Below are 20,899 nucleotides of genomic sequence, written 5' to 3' on the forward strand. Positions count from 1 at the left end.
AAATTCACAAGGTTTTGGAAGAAATTTACATTTTCAAAGAGACTGTCATGTTCAATACCAATTACCTCAGTAACCTTTTTTATTTTTAATATTGTTTAAGTATTTGTTCTACAATCCGTATTAATTTTATCATTATATAATATATAAATAAATTTATATATATTCTAACATAGATTTTCCCAGTAAATCAAATGTGCCATGGGAATAGAAAACGTCATACGATTTAGAACAAAAATGTTATCTTGTTTTAATTATCTGAATTAATAAATAATATTCTATTTTCTAAATTCTCGTAACTTCATAAAGGGTAAAAATCAAAACGTATGTTTAATGGAGATTGAATAAAAATTTTACAACGGTAGCTTGAACAACAGACATATAATGAATATGAGAATGTATACACGTATTACTCGTATAAAAAATAATTGAGACCGTCATGACTAAACTGAGGTAAATTTAACTTCAGTAATATTAAACATAATATTTTCAGTGAAATAAGCTTCTCCATTCACAGGGGAAAAATCTATGTTAAAAAAAAAGAGTAAATGAAAGTTAAAAATTGAGCGTACAAATAAATTACACAAAAGAAGAAAATGCTTTATAATATAAAAAAGAACAAAGAAAATGAAACTAGAAGGTTAGATATACAAAGAATATCAGTTAAAAAATTAATTTAACGTAAGTGAAAAAATTTACCAAGTAATTCTTCAGTTTCAGTAGAATTAAAATGTACTATTTATATAAAATTCTAAAATTATGAAAATTTTAACGGCTAAGTTGAGTGAATTATAATTTTTTTTGGCAACTAAATATATAGATTTATTATTTGGTTTATAAGTATTGAAAACAATTTTTTTTTAATAAATATCTAACATTGGTTAACGTTAAATTTTGTTAAAATTTAAGAAACTTAAGAGAAATAATATTTCATTTGATTTCTCTCGTTTAGATTTTATTTGAAGGAAATCAGTTAATGAATAGAATATCCTAATATGATATTCTAGAAAACATATATTTTTATATTCTTTTAGTAGTTTAGACGATTTTATTTTATAAAAGATAGTTAAATTAATCATAGAAATAATCATAAGAACAACTCTTCATAATGAGTTGATTCCATTTTTTTTTTTTAACGGAATGAGTTTCTAAAACAAATTTACTAGTGAAGTGTATGAAAAAATGTTGATGAAATAACATCAAGATCTAAATGCTTACGTACTACAAGAAGAAAAAGTGTTTTTCGTAATGTTCAAAATATAATACTCTCATTATATTGTGGACTTTTATACTAAAGGAAACAAATTTCAATAGCAGTCTACCCGAGGCTAATGTTCGAGATAATTTAAAGAAAAAATTAAAATTATTTTTTTCATAATGTTTACAAATTTCAAATCACTTTTTTTTTTATTATTCATTCTCTAAGAATAAATACTAGAAAAATATAATCTAACAAAAATAGAATAAATTTTCAAATTCTCTTTGGAAAATTAAACCTTTTGTTCTGACGAGGAGTCCACTACATTCTTTCTTCACGTGGCTTTCTTTATGTTTGCAAGGGAATTAGTTACCAATTTATAGCCTACTGTTCAAATGTGTTTATTTTTATAGGGAAGAACTTGGTCTATGAGGATAAACGTAATAATTTAACTTTTTTATATCAGGGTACGTAAGTATGAATGTTTAGCGAATAATAACGTGAGGTAATTGACTTATGGAACAGTATTACCACGGATTTGAATACTAGATCGTGGATACCGGTGTTCTTTGGTGGTTGGGTTTCAATTAACCACACATCTCAGGAACAGTCGAACTGAGAAAGTACAAAACTACACTTCATTTACACTCATACATATCATCCTCATTCATCCTCTGAAGAATTATCTAAACGGTAGTCACCGGAGGCTAAACAGGAAAAAGAAAGGAACAGTATTACCAACAAATTCCCTAATCATCAAGATTGTTTTAAGAAATGTTGATGATAATCTACGTTAAAAAAAGCACTTTCTTGACAAAATCTAAATTTGGACAATAAAAACAAAGATATCAAAAAATATATAGGAATGTAACGTATTAAATTTGTATTTACTATTATACTAAGAGATGTTATATTGACTGGATGATCGAAAATAGATTGTTGAAGAATATTTTTTTGAATTTGAGAGTATGAGTATTATAATTATTAATTAAAGACAGTACCAAATTGTAATGTTATAAACAAACTATTAAAAGAATTCTAACTTTAATTTATGTATCAAGTTGAATTTGAATCTATTTATTTAATACAGAGCGCTCTAGAAAATGTGATAGGTATGACAAAAATGTAGAAAAAAATGGGAACATGATTATATTTGACATTATTTATATTTTCAAAATCCGTTTTAAATAAAATCATAGTTCCGGTTTTGAGACACCGTTATTTTCATTTTGTCGTGCTTGGTCTTTAACTTAATACAATTGTATATTTTCTATCAATACATAATATAAACACGTAAGATAAGTAATATTTTAACAAAATAATACACGTTTAGCGAACAGTTGAACCCTTTAAATATACTTTAAAAACTTTTCCTTTTTTTGAGATAATTTATTTTATTAAATAGATAATCGAAAAAATGTCCGAATTTCTTAGTTTGGTTGAAGTTTAAAGACCGGCTAAATAAAAATAAAAAATAATCGAGGAAATAATTTAAAAATATATTAAATTCACTCGTTATGAGTGAATAATATGAAGTACTTAATAATATTAAGTACTAATATGAAGAATGATTTGTAAAGAAGTACTAACAGGTTTGCTTTTAATAATAGCAAACCGGTGGGCAGGTTGGAAATTTAAATGGGGACTGATTGGATATACTTTAAATCATTCAAGAAGTTTAAACGTGTGAACAATCGTAATTACGGAGGTGATACTCAAACTATGGAACATATAGTTAATGATTGTTTTTGCGTGCCTTTTCTAGAGAATTGGCTTTTTTGAAAAATGATAAGTGTGGCAGGGCATGGAATGGTTAAAGGAGTTGGATTTAGCTTTGCGAGAGGAGACAATCCTTCCCATTTATTTCAGGATCAAGAAGTTTATAATAATTTTAATAATTTTTTTATAATATCTTTTAATAATTTTTTTGCATGCGTTACCCACAAATATATCACCTATGAAATTTTTGAATGCCTGATTCAGTTTGTAAAGTCAAATTAAGATATTTTTCTAGGCCAACAAAAGGATCCAATCCATCCGAAAATAAATGGATGAAGTAACATTGTGACATACGCAGCTAGAGAAGAATACACTTTTTAATGTTGTAAACGTCTGTGTCATAATTTGGAAGATTTACAGTACTGTGACATTCTTTACCGACCTTTTCGTCATTACCCACTGATCAAAATTTTACATAATCTTGCTTCAAATCTCCGTGAATTTTCAGTGCAAGTACATTGTCACGTGGTCAACGCGGTCAAGCACGTGTTCCTCATATTCACTACAGTTTGCAACGATATTATCCGTTCTGTTATTCCTTTTCTTTTGGTGGTTTCTTATTCCCTCAGGGATTTGTAGCAACAAGGACAGTGAATGGACGATAATGCTGCTTTCTGATCATTTGCAGTGAGAATGATTTTAAAATCAACAGCAAAGTTGAAGGAAATTTTATTCATATTGATCAAGTTCAATAATATTTGACATATACATCTACTTTATTTGAGGCACTTTGCGTAATATCAATAATCTGCTAATACTAGTTAACACACAATTACTAGTTGTTCTTCCTGGATATATTTTTTTTTATTTGCATCACTTTCGATATTTTCACACTATGGAAACACTAACAGACTTAAATTAAAAATTAAAAAAAAAACCTTGACCACTCTTTGCCGTTATCAACCCAAATAACAGGCCTACTTCTTTTATAGCGGCATTTTCGATTTCGAATTCATGTACACTCTCTTCATAAATATGTTCAAGAATGTTCGAATATTCAGTCGTGTATTTTCCATAATATTCAGGTATGGACTTCTACCAACGTTACCCTTCAAGATATTAGTATTTTTTTTTAATTCTATTATATAATGATCCTGTGTGAACTTGAAAACTACATAAGCATTCGAAAGAAAATATGGTTTCAAAATTTTGTGCCTTTGAATTCACAGCAATTCTTATCTTTGACCCTTCGGTACTTGTAGCAAATAACGATTTTGTAAACGAGTAGAGACTTTGTTTTTGGATACATCTGACTAGCATCAATACATTAAGAAGAAATAAAAATTAAGATCTCACTAAGGAAACTAGCCTTCTAAAATGTTAGTGATCAAGTAATAAAGAAAAAAATAATAAATATAGGTTTGAGAAATAGACTTGTTAAATGTCTTGTATAGAAAATATATTTCTAAAATGCAGTCTTTGGGAAAGAATGTAAATAAAATATTTGGACACTTTTGAGGTACTGTGAAAAGAAATGGAATAAACTTTCCATGTATCAAATAACTTGATTGATTTATAAAATCAAAGAAGAAAAAAATATTAGGATACGCCATAAAGAAACTAAAGCAAACTGTTTACTAAAACCAATAACAGAAGTAAAGATAACAAGTAAAAGATGTGGGATTTTAACAGATTTGTATAAAGTTATTGTTATCATATGAAGAGAGAACCCGAGGATATAAAAACTTTGCAAAGAAAGGTCCCTTTGAAACATGTTTTCAGATAAGACTCACCAATTTATAACGATAATGATTGTGAAAAACCAATGAAATTATAGATTTTAAAATTTATTATAGAAAAGCATCATCGAAGTCATAAAAAAAATTCTATTTTGACATTTATTTTCCCTCACATTGTTTTGGGGATAATTAATTTTGTTAAATAGATAATTGAAAAATATAAATTCCGAATTTCTCAATTAGTTTAGTTGGAGTTTAAAGACCGGTTAAATAAAATTAAGGCAATAATCTCGGAAGTAAATAATTTTACAAATATATTAAATTCAAACTTTTTTTACATTTTTAGTTAAAAATTAAATTTCTCTTTTATATATTGCCGTTATAACCAAAACTTTTTAACCAAAATTGTTCTTCATATTTTTATTCACAACAGTATTCCATCCTATGATTACAAAAATATGTCTTTATTTTCAATTTAGGTTAAGTAAAATATAATCTAGAACCTATGAAATTTTACTAAATTGTAGATAATATGTAAATATATGCAAATAATATTTCTTATTTACGTATGAAAATCAAAATATTGACTTTTAATTCTTACTTTCTCAAAGATTTTTATAAGAATTATGTAACGAGAAAAATATGAATGATAGAGGCATGCAAAAATTGTTTTTTAATATAAAATCATTTAAAGAAGATGAATTGAAAAATAATAACTAATCCATTACAACATATAATCCAGTATTAATACATCTTTTTATAAATCAAAATAATAATGATATTTTTTATTAATTTATGAAATATATTAATATTTATTTTAAAATTTGTTCATTAATACTTCATTTTTATAAAAACAAACTATAACAGCCAAATTGAATTCTAATTATCAGTTCAGAAATAAAAGTAATGTATTTGATAAACTACGGATATTGCCAACGTTAAGCGATTTACTCCAAATCATTTACACCAGATATTATGAATCAAATTGTTTGTGTCAACTCATAAATTAATTAATGTTAAGTCAACATATGTAAATAAATATTTTACCTAATTAAAAAAATTATTGTATAAAATTCATGATAAATATAAACATGCTTGTTCTAAATAATCCTACCACCTAAAAATCTATAATATCCTTTACTGCTTTGTTTCAATTAAAAAATGTTTAATCGTGCTTGTAGACATATCTAATTAAATATTAGCGCCAAGAAGAATTTTGTTTACTCCGGAATTTTCTTAGATTCCTCCTAATTATTATTAGACACCATTTGCTAGAAATGGTAAATATTTGTGATGTTATAAAAAAAAAGAAAATTTCCTTACGTATACGTAATAGAAGTAACTTCTTGGGAACAATCTAGGACGAACAATTTTTTATTAAGGTCCCGAAAGAGAAAAATATGTACTTTATGTTATGCATATTAGATAGTACAACTCGAAAACGAGTTAAAAAATTGAAAAAAAAAATATTATAAGTTTACAACCCAAATTTAACCAAAGTTGTTATCCTTTTCTTTCATCATCGAATCAAAATTTCTATTACATAATTGCAAAATTCACTGAAGTCTAGGTCATATTCATCCTTATCAAAACCATTCCCAATTTTTTCAACACAATGACTGTATTGATATATACAGAGTTATCATAAAAGTATGGTGCGGTTTTGAAAATGGTTTAAATTAAAACAGAATTACTTACAGTTTATGTTTTTTATTTTTAAAATTTGTCATCTCAAACATTTTTTTACATAATTAATAAATTTCAATATGTGCGCCCTTAGTCGCTCGACAAATGTCCAAACGATACTCAACTTCTCTCCAAACATTAGTTAACATTTCTTCTTTAACGGTTGTCATTGCTTCATTAATCCTGTTTTTTAAGTGGTTTAGTTGGCGAATTTTTTGTGTGAAAAACAACGCTTTTGATGTACCCCCACAAGAAAAAAAAACCAAGGTGTCAGGTCTGGACTCCTTGGAGGCCAAAGTATGGGTCCTTGCCGGCCTATCCATCGATCTCCAAATTTTTCGTTCAAAGCGTCCGTGACCGATGCATTGAACTGCGGGGGAGCACCATCTTGTTGGAAATGAAGTTGATGAATGTTTTCGAGTTCATCGCTGAGGAAAGCAATAATTGGTTAACATGTCAAGATACACAACTCCATTAATTGTTTTTTCAGCAAAGAAGAAAGGCCCTATTACACGATTTTTCATCACACCACACCAAACATTAACTTTAGGCGAATCGCGTTGTTTTTCAATAATTGTGTGTGGGTTTTCAGAGCCCTATATTCGTGAATTGTGTCTGTTAACACATCCGTTCACATGGAATGTAGCTTCGTCTGTAAAAATTATATCATCTAAAAATGATTCGTTTTCATTTATTCTGTCCGACATTTCAACAGCGAAATTGTAACGTTTTACACCATCATCGGGTTTCAATTCCTGCAGTATCTGGATTTTATAAGCGTGTAATTTCAGTTTTTTAAGTAAAACTTTTAAGTAAAACTTAAGTAAAAACTTTTTAATATATCTTGCCTTTATGTATTTTTTTTTATCATGTAATCCATCAGAATGCGAAATGGTATGTTGATATTTTACTCAATATTCATAAAAAAATTTTCATTAGCCTTCTTCACAAACTATGTTTAATTCATATTGTAAATCACGCTGGTGAAAACAAAATTTAAATTGATTGAAAAAGTTTGCAAATATTTTTTTTTTAAAGAAAAATATATTTTATAGATTTTCCCGAAGCTAACCATTAAAAAATAATAGAACCTACTCTTTGAAAAAAAAATCAAAAAACTTTACATTCAACTATTCCGTAAAAGACTATTAAAAAAAATAACATTAAGAGCTTACCTTTTAACGTTAAAACGAACATTATTTTACAATATGTTAATTAGCTACATCATTTTACCATCGTTTTTAACACTGTATGATGTTATCTGTTCGAAATTTATACATTGTACAATCAATCTAAATAATGAAAATATATAAATTCTCTGAGTAAAATAAAATCCCTCTTGTTAAGCAATAAAAAAAAATTATCTGCAAATGTAACAGTTTATTTTGGAATATTCTTTCAAAGAGTAATGTAACATTTCAAATATATAGCACTTAAGTTATTCTTCGAAGGACAATATATGGAAGATATCCAGAAAGAATTTAAATACAACACTATTCCGGTTAGGCATGGCATTTTCACACAGGCTACAAATCACTAACCTCATCCTCTGAAGCAATACTTAACGTTGTTTCCGAAGGTTATAAAAAAAAAGTAAAAAATAGTAAGATGGTAGTCTCAAAATAACATACTAGAAACGATCTAAAACTGCTTTCTTTTGAAATGTCTGGAAAAAAATTAGCAAAGGAATCAGATAACTTTATAAGAAAGTATTGCAAGGAAACATAAACAGTATAATCTAAAGAAATTTTTTCTGTTTTTCCCTTACAGATATTATCTTCTAATTATTCAAGGTATTCAAACAACTGTTGGAGTTGTTACATAGAAATAAACAACGTAATCTGGTAATTTAAGTAAGTCAACTTGCTGTTAATTACCAAATTTTAAAGATTAATAATTTATTGCTACTAATATAGTTTGTTGAAACTAATAGAGTTTATATTAATTAAACTAATATAGTGTTGTAATTTTTGAAGGTGTTCTGAAGCTTCAAAAATTATTCTGAATTATTCTGAAAATTATAAGTGAAAAGTCTAAAAGTTCAAGTAAACTGTAGTGCGATTATTAAATGCATCGTTAAATACATTATTTAAATATTAGGCAGTAATTGCGTTAAAAACTTAAATTTATTTGTGTTTCATTACATTTTATAAATAAGATAATAGAATAAAATCTGTCATTTAATTTAACTTAAAAATTAATATTACGTTTAAACTCCGCAGTAATTCTTAGATATAATTATTTTTGCATCTTTGTATGAAAATAGATCTTAAATTGCTCAAATAGATTTTTTTCAAAATAAAAAAAAGTATAGTAAAATGTAGAATAACATGTAAGTTCTTCTTATATAGTTACTTCAGTCATTTTTATTATAATAATGGTGCCAAAACAACATTTCAAACGCGTACATAAGAAAATAATAGACAATAATGAACGTGAAATTGAAATTTATATTATTTAAAACCGTTCCGATAATAAACTCAGTTTTTAATTAAATTTCTATCCTGCTCGCTCTGTATGAAAATGAAAAATGAAAAATAAATATTTTTCGAAGAAAATTAATTACAGTTTATTGTTACGAGATAACCAATCGTGTTGAGCGTAGGACACTACAAGATGGATTCGGGACCTGGCCTGAGAAGGCAAATTGGAGGCGGGCCAGGTCCTTGTGAAGCAGTCCGCTGCACGTGACATATCCGGAAGGGGCAATCCATGTAAAATTCATGTGGGCCGGACTGACTATGCTTTAGTGGTTAATACGGCAGTTGGGAACTGCGAGGTGGCCTCGGTCATTTGCAGGTTCATACCGCAAGTGAGGCAAGATAAAAAGGATCAACTAGTCTGCTTTTGTGGGCCCTCGAGTTAGTTTGGGCAGATTCTACGGCGTTCCGTGGAGTACATGTGTAAGGGGGTGGAAAAGAAACGTTACGTGTCTCTTTCACAAGTACCATCGGCATCGTCGTTAAAGAGCAAGAAACCACCCGTGGGTTCACCGACAACAGCGGTGGATAGGATAAAAAATAAGACCTATGCTCCTTCGATCCGTCAAGGAAACAGTGTCGGCTGGTGAGGTCAGGGATCTCTCCGCACAAAAGGTGGGAGAGTTGTGCGGCTGAAGGACTGAGCAAGGATATCGCCGAAAAGTTAGAGGGTACCACTACAGTTCTGAAGGGAATAGGCAGCCGGAGGGTCCACGTTGTTGTTAAGAACGTGAACGTACTCAGTACGAAGGAGGAGTTTCTAAAGGAAATTTGTCAGGTTACAAGTGAGTCGATCTCACTAGATATACTATCCATGCAGCCGGCATTTGGGGCGACGCAGGTGGACAAGCTTCTGTCCGATGAGCGAATTCGAATTGGTTGGGTGGCCTGCTGGGTGATGCACACCATTGATGACTTATGTTTTCGGTGCTGAAAGCCAGGTCACATGGCCAAATTCTGTCTTGGGACAGATCTCAGCGGCCACTGCTTTACCTGTGTTGAGCCTGGCTTCTTGCGAAAGTACTGTATGTAGGAGCCTCGATATTTCATTGAATAGAAAATTGCAATTGAAAATTGAATGGACATGCGCCTGGAGGCCGTGGATGTAAGGCAACTTCGCCCATGTCATAAATCCGCTGTAGGTTACAGAACGAAGTTGTGGTCTCTGTAGGGGACAGCCCCTTTCGGGAGAAATTGGAGGCTCCTTCGTCACGGTGGGGTACCCTCCAGGGGTTCTCTATTAGAGACTAGGCGTCAAGACCGGAGTTCCGGCTAGGAATCCCTTGGGGTTCCCCTCTAGAGGCATGCCATTTAATACAAGACCAAGTCCCGCTACCTGGGTGGGACCTAGCACCTACTAAGGTAGTTTGAGGCGAAGTCTTCTCTCGGAGCTGTATTTATGCGTAATTGCGGATCCGGCTCCAAGTGGCAGGGTGATTGCAGACGAAATAAAAAGATGAGTGACTGTTCTGTAATTTTATTATAGAAAAATAAAATTCCATGAGATAAAGATATTTTTAAACTTAAAATGATCACTCGAACCATTATAAAGCAATATGAACTCTAATATCATTTGTAAGTATTATATAAAAAATTATAATGCGTTAAAAAGTAAAAATAAAATAGCGTTGATTGATAGTTTATTTTATTTTTTTAATTTTATCTTGTTAATATAAATTTATAACTAGATGGTGAAATCTAATCATCACCTATCATATGATTCGTAAAGAAGAACCAACAGAAATTTTTCATTTCTAAAGAAGAGCTAGTATAATTTGCAACCGGTTACCATTTTGCTAGATTCAATACAAAATAAAAATAATCCCAACTTAAATTTTAAGAATTAAATACTTGAATAAAATATCCATGTTGATACATGAAACAATGTCTTATAATAATGTTGTGGTTTGGTTTGTTTGGTCAGGAAGAATTCCCAATATTCACAATCCGTTTTTTTTTTTTGTTTAGTAATTAATTTCTGTCTTAACATTAGTTATCAATTATAATAGGTTTATTGTTATTATTATTATTACTATTCTTTAAATTTATGAATGGTGACTTTCAGGGTAAAAAACATTAATGAATTATTTTATCGCTAAGAATTGTAAAAACACAACAGTGTTTTTAATGACTAACAAGTCATTACCTGAATAATGTTTAAAAAACCAAAATAATCGCGAAGTTGCTTGGAGATATCAATAATAGCCATTAATCCTAATTTTTGTCGGAGCATTTTTTTCCTGTGAAATTAAATGAAAATTTTCCATCTCTCTGCTACTGTAAAAGGGTTTCATATAGTACATCCTTCATCCTCTTATATTAGTGAACTTTTGCCCTGTTATGCAGTCTAACAACATTTTTTAAGAACAGGCAGAAATCATGAAAAAGTAAATACCTTAACTTTATATTCAAAGTTAACGTCAAACACACAACAAAATATTAAGAAATGAAAAAAACAGTTATAAAATAATTAAACAGATCGTTTAGAACTCCCGATTTTACGTAGTTTTTGTACAAAAATTGAAGATTAAACGAGTAAAACTATTTCTCTTTTCGTAAAACTTTGCTGTTATTAGTCGTTTATTTTTACAGTAATATTTTTTCGGTAGAAAATGTTATATCTACCTTTTTCAAATGACTATGAGCATCATTATACTACTGCAGAAATATATGTTTTTACACCCATTAATATTAAAAGTAAATAGTGAAATATTGTTCCTGATTCGTCCATCTTTAGTAATTCTACTTTCCAAATAACAAAATTTTTCTACCTCCGAAATCTTTTCTCTTCCTACTTTTATATTCAGTGGTTCATCTACTACATTTTATTACTATCCTTTTGTTCTTTTTTATTTTCATGCTGTAGTTCTTGCGTAGGACTTCATCCATGCCGTTCATTGTTTCTTCTAAAACGTTTTACTTTCAGCTAGAATTACTATATCATCAGCAAGTCGTAGCATCTTTATCTTTTCACCTTGTACTCTTACTCCGGAAACAAATTTTAAATTGTTCTATAATATCATTAACTGCTAGTTATATATAAAGATTAAAATGTAACGGGGATAGGGAACATCCTTGTCGTACTCGATTTTTTATTACGGCTTCCTTCTTATGTTCCTCAATTATTACTGTTGCTGTTTGGTTCCTGTAAATGTTAGTAATTGTTCTTCTATATCTAAACCTGAAACCGAGTGAAACGATTTCATATAATGAAATTGCACTCTCTCAACCTTTTAAGATTTTTCTATGAGCAGTCTTAGATTAAAAATAACAATCTTTAAATATTTAGAAATTAAGTTAGAATGAATTTTTAATTAAGATTCAACAAATTACTCGAAAAATTTAATAATATAAAAGTAAAGGAGCGAAGAATTGGTTGGAGGGCAATGATAGTGAAATTTGATTGTGGGCTTGCAGTTCGTACCTTTGGTTATTATTTCGGTAAACCAACCACGGCGATTTTTGCCTTTTCTTTATTGTGTAATATTATACACTTTAACAAATTTAATTCTCGTTTATTGAAAGCAATAATTTAAATACGGTAAAGATTTTTATTTTTGTGTGCGACATTTTTTGGGTTCAGTAGTGTTGTCTTTGTTTTTGCATTATTCATATTAACGTCATTAACTATTTCTTTAAACTGATAATGATAATTATTCGTCATATAAAATATAAGTTTGCAGGTATTTAAAACAGGAGACATTATATATATACGTATGTGTACTATCATCCCCCTTGCAGCTTCATCAACACAATATTTCCTGACCCCGTCGGGGTCAGGAAATATTTAACGCCCACTGGGTTGGTATAGTAGTGAACTCTACATCGCAAATCAGTTGATTTCGATGTCCAGAGTTCTAAGGTACAAATCCTAGTAAAAGCAGTTACTTTTATACCGATTGAATACTAAATCGGTGAAGTTTAGTAGTTGGGTTTCATTTAACCTCACATCTCACTAATGGTCGACCTTAAGACTGTACAAGACTACACTTCATTTACCGTCATATATTTCATCCTCATTCATCCTCTGAAGTAATACGTTATGGTAGTTCCAGAAGCTAAACAGAAAAAGAAGAAAGGAGATATTTTACGGGTCAGAGCTCGGTTGGCTCACCCTTACCGTTTAGCCAGAAATCCCTCTGTGTTCGTTAAATTCATGCTGGTGAAAATGAGTGTTATAAATTTTAATTAAAGTCTCTTTGATTAACATAAAGCATCTGTATATTGTAATTTCTTCACAGCAATAATTTAATCAGTAACGTACCCACCGATTGGTTTGTAATTTCCAATCGTAACAGTTTGTATAATCAGAATTTGAAACAAGACTGATTCAATAGCGGTCGCATAAAACGGCAAACATTTCAAAATAAAATTTATGTTTTTTTATTCCTTAAGATAATAAAATAAATAAATAAATAATCTGAAGAATATTTTGAAACTCAAATGAAGTGAATGTCTCGTTTAGTATACTCAGAAACGGGAAAATTTGCGAACATTGTGCGAAATATTTTTTAATTTTTTACATTTAAGGTCAAGTTTTAAAAACTTAGAAATTAGTTTTTACATATTTACATGAAGATTTTACACACCAAAAATCATGTTGATATCTTAATTTGTTACCAAAAAATAAAAAAAAATTGTAAATTTCATTTTTAATCAATTTTAACCCTTTAAACTTGGAATTTCAAAGAATAATTTCTTAATATCCACATACACTGTAATAAGAACGTTTATACAAATTTTCACCAATTTATCTTCAATATTTTTTGTGGGGCGTTTATTATCAATCAGCCAGGACGTTTTATATAAATATATATATTTATATTTAAGTACATTTGGGTTAATGTTTAAGAAAAAACAATTTCAACTTCTATTAAAGAAGAAAAACATCGGTAATTTTTTGTGTCTCCCCACTTAAAGTTTGCAAGTTGTTTACCTGGAAATAACTCAAAATAGCAGGGAAAATTGATTGGAGAAATAACCCACCCGATAATTCAATAACATGCTTTTTTATTCCGGTCATTTTAAATATTTTTCATATTGAAATATCTTGTATATCAAAAATATACACATTATTGCTTATAATTATAGATATAAATTATACATATAATCTAACCAATCTTAATCTACGCTCGCTTTGCTCGCTAACCTCGACTAATTAACAATAATGTTTTGGTTATTAAATAATAAATAATTGCAATAATTACTGAATATATTATTTAAATACTCAAAACATTACTGTTAATTAGTCAAGGTTAACGAGCAAAGCTTGGGTAGGTTAACATTGGTTCGAATATATTCATAAAATAGCCTACCTTCGTGGCACGAGTGGTAGCGTCTCATCCTTTCATTCGGAGGTCCCGGGTTCGAATCCCGGCCAGGCATGGCATTTTCACGTGCTACAAAAACTGTCATTCATCTCATCCTCTTAAGTAATGCGTAACTGTTGTGTCGAAGGTTAACAAAAAAATTAATGGTTATATCGGGTAATTGGGTTATTTCTCTAACGTCGTTATTGTTATTATTATATTTTTATTAATATTTTGGGTTATATCCAGGTGAAAAACTTGTAAACTTTTGGGGGAAACGAAAAATTAACGAAACTTCAACTATAACTAAGCTGTAATTTAATAAACAATGTTAATAAAAGAAGTAATATTTAAAATAAATATATATTAATATATAAACAATAAAACAAGCCTATAATTAAAGTGACAAATTAAGAAATGGTGAAGTTTTTAAAAATTAACTACACTTTTTAAATAAACTATCGTTACCTAAATGAAATGGTAGATTCATAAAATACATCTATCTATCTATATAGATACATAACATTTTTCCATTTTTCCCTTTTGGTACAACAAGGATATATTAATAATTTTTATAAAAAAAAATTAAAAAAAACAGTTGAATAAATTTATAAAATAAATGTATTTTAACGTAAGTTAGTATAACTATGTAATATTTTTAAACCAATTTAAATAAATCCTTACAAGATCCATTATCTTTAATTATATAAAAGGTTAAAAGTAAAACATTATGAAAATTTTGGTATATTTTAGACAAATTATGGTATACGCATTTCTTTTCAAATAAATTGGTGCTACTATTAGGGAACTGTTTCATCCTATTGAATTTGATTCCTTTCAAAACCCAAAGTACTGATAGTAAATATTTATAATTTTGAGTTTTTCTTTGTAATACCATACATCTACCTAATTGTACAACTCGAAAATTGCACATCTGAGTTTTGCTATTGAATTGTCACAAAGATATTATTCGACCAATATATTATTTTTTCTTAATATCTTCAGGCAATTATTACTTTGTAACTTTTGTTGGCAGAAGTATGAAATATTATTCTAGGAAATTTCTATTTAACAACAAATATTTTTAATGACTTTGTTAGTCTAAAAAAAAAATGTTATTGATGTAAATAAATAAAAATGCTGCGTAACAAGAGCGATTCATAACTAAGGTATACACCCGCATTTGTCTTTCAGAGCTAGTAATAAAGCGGTTTATAAAATATGAAACTTGGTACCAATCATCTGTAAGGTCCATCACATATGATTCATATTTTATAGACTTCCATTTGCTAAACAAAGGGTTTTTTCTCCTTTGATTCGTTGACGATTGGGTAAAAATAATAATAATATTATAAATTACACCGTTGTGAGAGATTAGGGTCGGAAATTTTGAGAGAGGTCTATAAATATAAATTATGACGACTTAAGAGGCCTCCAAATGAATTTTTGAAAGTTTCAATAACAGTTCTTCACACGGTAGAGACAAACGGGCCAGATTTGTCGCTAAAATACGTAGTAGGATTAACGTATTTATGCAGGACTGATTAATAATAAAACTGATGCATACAAAATCTAAATAATGCCCATCAACTTGACATCCTTTGCGAGTTTTTAATAACGGCAGATTACTGTTTTGAAAGAGTCGTGACTAAGATGAAGCACATATCAAATTTATTATTTGTATACCAAAGAAATTAATATCAACTCGCAAAAGAATTTAAAGTACGCATTATCTAATTGAACAATTATATTTACAGGGTTTGTGCCCCTCAAACGAGTACTTTTATAAACTTTATTGAATTTTGATCAAAATGTTTCAGAGTTCAATCTTAAATAAACTATGCAGAATATTGCCAAAGCCTGTTATTATACGTTACTATGCTCATTCGAAAGCCGCAAATCTCACGAAGGCTTTATTTAATCAGTTAAAGTGAAGGAATTTAAATTATTCTCCTAAAGCCAAAATTTTGTGGAGACGAACCAACACAAAATCAACAACGTAGTAAAATGACGTGACTAAGGTGAGGCGCGTGAGGCTGGTGACTAAGGTGAGGTTCGTGTTGATTATAATCTCTTATAATTGAAACCAATGAGGAATTCCTGAATGCGGTTTATATTCCAGATGGGTATGCTTGTACTGCACTTTTTTGAGAAAGATATGCAAAGGAAAGTAACGTGGTATAACTGTCTAAATAGGAATGGCTTCTACACCGAGAAATAATGTACGTATCTTACGTATATAATAAAATTTTGTATTTTTCATTAGTAAGCAGCGTTTTATATTGCTGAAAGTGTAAGCGCGCCTTTCAGTTGGAATTATAAGAATTACACGGAGTTCTAAGTTCAACAGTGAAATTTCCAGCTGAAATTAATCTTAATATATCTTACTTTCTAAACTTTGTTCAATTTCGATAACTTTTTATTTGTTTGTTTATTTTAGTAAGAGTAAATTTTTAGATTTATTTATACTATCTAACATCTTTTAATTTATCGTTTTATGCTTTTATAAATATAATTTCCAAATTTAAATCTCATTTAAAATGCTAGATAAATAATTACATATTGTAATCTACAAAAAAATACCATTGCCTCTATAAATAAATTAAATCAGAATGTAATCAGTTCCTTTTTATGTCTTATCGGACGATGCATAATTTTATTTAAAACTTAGTGAAAAGTAGGGATAAAAATGAATTTGCATTAGAATTGCAGTAGAAATAGTGGAAGGCATTTCGCAGTAGTCATTGTGTTGTACGTTTTATGTTGTTAAAGAAATTATCGCTATTAATTGGGAAAACTCTTAAAAATCAGTTTTTTGACCGTGTTTGCCAATCAGATATAATATTTTTACAGTCCTTGCATTCTTCAGTTTATTAAATTTACCTTACATTATGGAAATCAATAATTAACTTTTTAAAAGTAATGCAAATTTTATAGAGTAACTATATTTTTTTTTATCTTTAGAGATATTACTGAAAGTATTTTATAGTCTAGTAAACTGACTGCGTCGAATACTATCGATATCAGTAGATGAAATTAATTCTATTTCACCATATAGCAGAAACTAATTGATTTTCTTAATACTTAATTCTAAAATATTTTTAAGCTACGTAAGGATGTACCTTCTCTTTAGATCAAAGTGAAAGGTAAACAGATTTTCAATATAATAACTGAATAATGATGTTTCATATCAGGTAAGCATGCAAACAGTATTATCTTTGTTAACCACCAGGTCGGAGTAATATTTTATAATTCTCATTAAAATATTCAGTTGCTGTAATCGGATAGAAAATGTTATATAGTTAAGGTATCTTATATGAGATCATGTTACTAAGTATAATATAATAATAAATTAGATGCATTTGACTTAGTATAAAGGTAAAGAATATTGTACATGCCACCAACGAGGAAGGAAGATTTCATTAAATTTGCTACCTTGCAACCACCAACTTCCTCTCGTAACAACTATAAATCTTCTTTTAAATTACTGATTATATATAAACTTACTACCTCATCCAGGTGTCGAAAACGAATTTTTCAGATAAATAGAACTGGGTTTATTAAATTACTTTCGATATAGTCTTCATAATTGGGTTTTGATTTTTTAATTTAAAACACTACTACTTTGTATCTATCTATTTTTTAATGCATATAACATTGAAAAAAATATATATGTTCGTAAATTGGTGTACCAATTTCTTGTACACCGATCTCTACACATTTTAACTTCTCTTACGATGTAGTTATTCTGTATAGCTATACTCATAATAAACTCTATAATGGAAAATATGTAAACCGGGTCAAATTTTCCATTTCGGTATTTTTCAAGATATTGACATTTCATCAACTACCCTCTAACCCAAAAACACAATTTTGAATTGTGGATTTTGGAATGTACATAGCACGTACGAACTACGTATATATTGGCTTGTTTTTGGCTATATATCTACAGATGGGATGGACCGATTTGGATTAATTTTTCTCAACGAATTCCGTTTATGAGGTATTTTTGACGTTTAATTTTGGTCACAAGTGGTAAGAAAGCAGAATGTTTAGTGTTCCCGTAACTCAAAACTGTAATCAAATGGTAGCTAATTTTTTTACATAATTTAATCCCTTTAAAAAGCTAAAAGATCTTTTTTATGCCGTTCGGGCTTACTCAACCACCGTAAAGGGAATGCTAAAATTCCTGTTTCTATTTTATCGTTAACTGAACACAAAGTCACATTCTTGCACCATAAAAGAACCAATAGTATTAGTGTAACGAAATCACTTAAGTAAATAAATTCATAATATTAGATGTAAAGTTGATTATGTATTCGTTCATGGGTCATTCATGGGTTCGTTTTGTGTTCGTTCATTCATGGGTAGGGGATAGTAAACCTAATTGGTTTAAGATTTTTGTCAAATATCGTTTTGTATGATATTTACGTAATTTATTTACCAATTTTTATGAAACTAAGTATGGTGACTTCTGAATGCAAATAATTGATACCATTTAATTTTGGTTACAATCAGTAAAGAGTTGAAAAATATTCTCCAACTCAAAAGTTGAAAATTCAAAAAGATGAAAGTTTCAAAAAGTTTGAAAATCCAAACGTTGAAGATTCTCTAGCTCAAAAGTTTACTTAGAATTATCTTTTTTTTACGTGATTCTTTACATGCATAACTTACAAATTTTTTATCGAGTTGGTTGGGAAATTTATTCAACGATTTCTTTTAAACATCCAGTTTAATTCAATTTAATTTACTCAATCTAATTTTAAAGTTTTTACAAGAGATTGCTTAATTAGCACCTATGGTTTTGCTTCACATTAAAGATAACTGCGTATAAAAGCGTTCTCTTTAGACTTTAAAAATCATGTTTACTGGTCGAAGTGTTAAACATTTTTTTTTTTGCGTATTTAATATGTCGAGTTTTCTGCCGACGAAATAGAATTTGCGGGGAATGTGACTTTTTTGTTTCAGTTTGAAGAAACCGTCTGCTAAAATTTTTCATTTGCTGTTCGAAGCTTATGACTATTATACTTCATCGAATTCAACTTGTGAGTACTAGTTTAATGATTCAATAGTGAAGATTTTTATTTGGAAGACAAGGACGGCCCTGATCTACCGAAAAAGTTTGAAGATCGATCACAAACGTTTAAAGAATTAGCAAAATCATTAAATGTAATTAAAATTGCCGTCTCTAAACGTTTGAAGTCGATGGAAGGGGTAAAAAAGCAAGGAGATTGGGTGCCATTCGAATTGAAACTAAAATACATCAAAGGCGTTTTCTCAAGCGTGAATTGTGCTTCAACAGCAAAAATAGAATATTTTTTTCTGCATTGTGTACTGACAATGAAAAATGGAACCATTACTATAATCTTAAGCACTGGTGTAAGCCTAGTCAATCATCAACATCAAGAGCAATGCCAAATATCAATCGTTCCAAATTATTGCTTTCTATTTGGTGAGGTAACAAGGGTGCGGTATACTATGAGTTGCTAAAAACTGATGAAACCATTACTGGTGACCGTTACCAACAACAACTAGTGCTAAATCAAGACTTACAGAATAACGACGGTTCTATGCTAAAATACACCGTAAAAAATTATTTTTCAATATGGTAACCTCGGCCACATATCGCTAAACCGGTCAAGGAAACGCTAGAATCGCTCGGATCAGTGGTTCTACCCAACCGGCCGTATTCACCAGAGGTTACTCTTTCTGATTTCTACTTGTTTCGATCCCTACTAGAACTCCCTGTCTGACCAGCATTTCAATTCTTTTAAAGATGTCAAAAAATGGCTCGATTCAATGACTTCAAAGGTCAGCCATTCTTCTGACGAGAAATGCATTTAATGTATTGCTTCACAGCATAAAAGCGTTCATTAGTTTGTTCCTCCCGTAAATTTTCTACCTATTTATTTCAACTTTGACCGTATGATTCAACATTGTCGAAGGACACTGATAAAAGTTGCTCTCTCTGTGATTAATGCTGTTGACTATAAAGACAGCTCTTGTAATGAACAACTTGAAAGTGCTAATTATAAAAATGAATAATAAATCGATTTCCGTAAGGTTAGAATGCCAATCCGCAAAAGTGTACTTGGTGGGAAAAAGTCAGAGAGTAACGACTTTAATCCTTACTTTTCTTATTAAGCTTAGTTTGGGAGCTTGTCTTTCTTCAGCATAGCTACGTTATTACAAAATAATTAACTGCCTCACCTTTTTCAATATAAAAAAAAAAACACCATAATGAAAGTATGAAGTATGTAAAAAATAAAATTTAATGGTAAAAATAAAAATTGTACGGTTTTCTAGAAATGGAATTTGAATAGAGAGTACATAATTACTTAAAAACTAAAGTGAAATACGATAGAAGTAAAACTAATGTTATTATATACTTTAACACAGAACATCATTCATGACAAGATTGTAAAATTTTGAAAGTTTAAAGAATAATATAGAAAAAACTTATTGCTAGGAATACAAAAGCTTTGCTTGAAAGAATATTTCATTTAGCATTTAAAAGAAGTTACAAATTGAAATAAGGTTTTTAAATGTATTTATTCCCAGAATAAAGATTTAAAGAAATAATGATTTAAAGAATAAAGATTTAAAGAATAACCTGTGGAAAAGTTGAAAAATTATAAAAAAAAGCGAATCAGGAAAACAAAACTTTCATCAAATTTATGAACGGTTAACCCTGGCATTATTTTATATAAAGAGGAAAAAGCAGCAGCGAGAGGGATGTAAGTAAAAATAAATAGAATTGTTCCGGGGGGG

The sequence above is a fragment of the Lycorma delicatula genome, chromosome 1, assembly GCF_047948215.1.
Source record: "Lycorma delicatula isolate Av1 chromosome 1, ASM4794821v1, whole genome shotgun sequence".
Classification (NCBI taxonomy): Eukaryota; Metazoa; Arthropoda; class Insecta; order Hemiptera; family Fulgoridae; genus Lycorma; species Lycorma delicatula.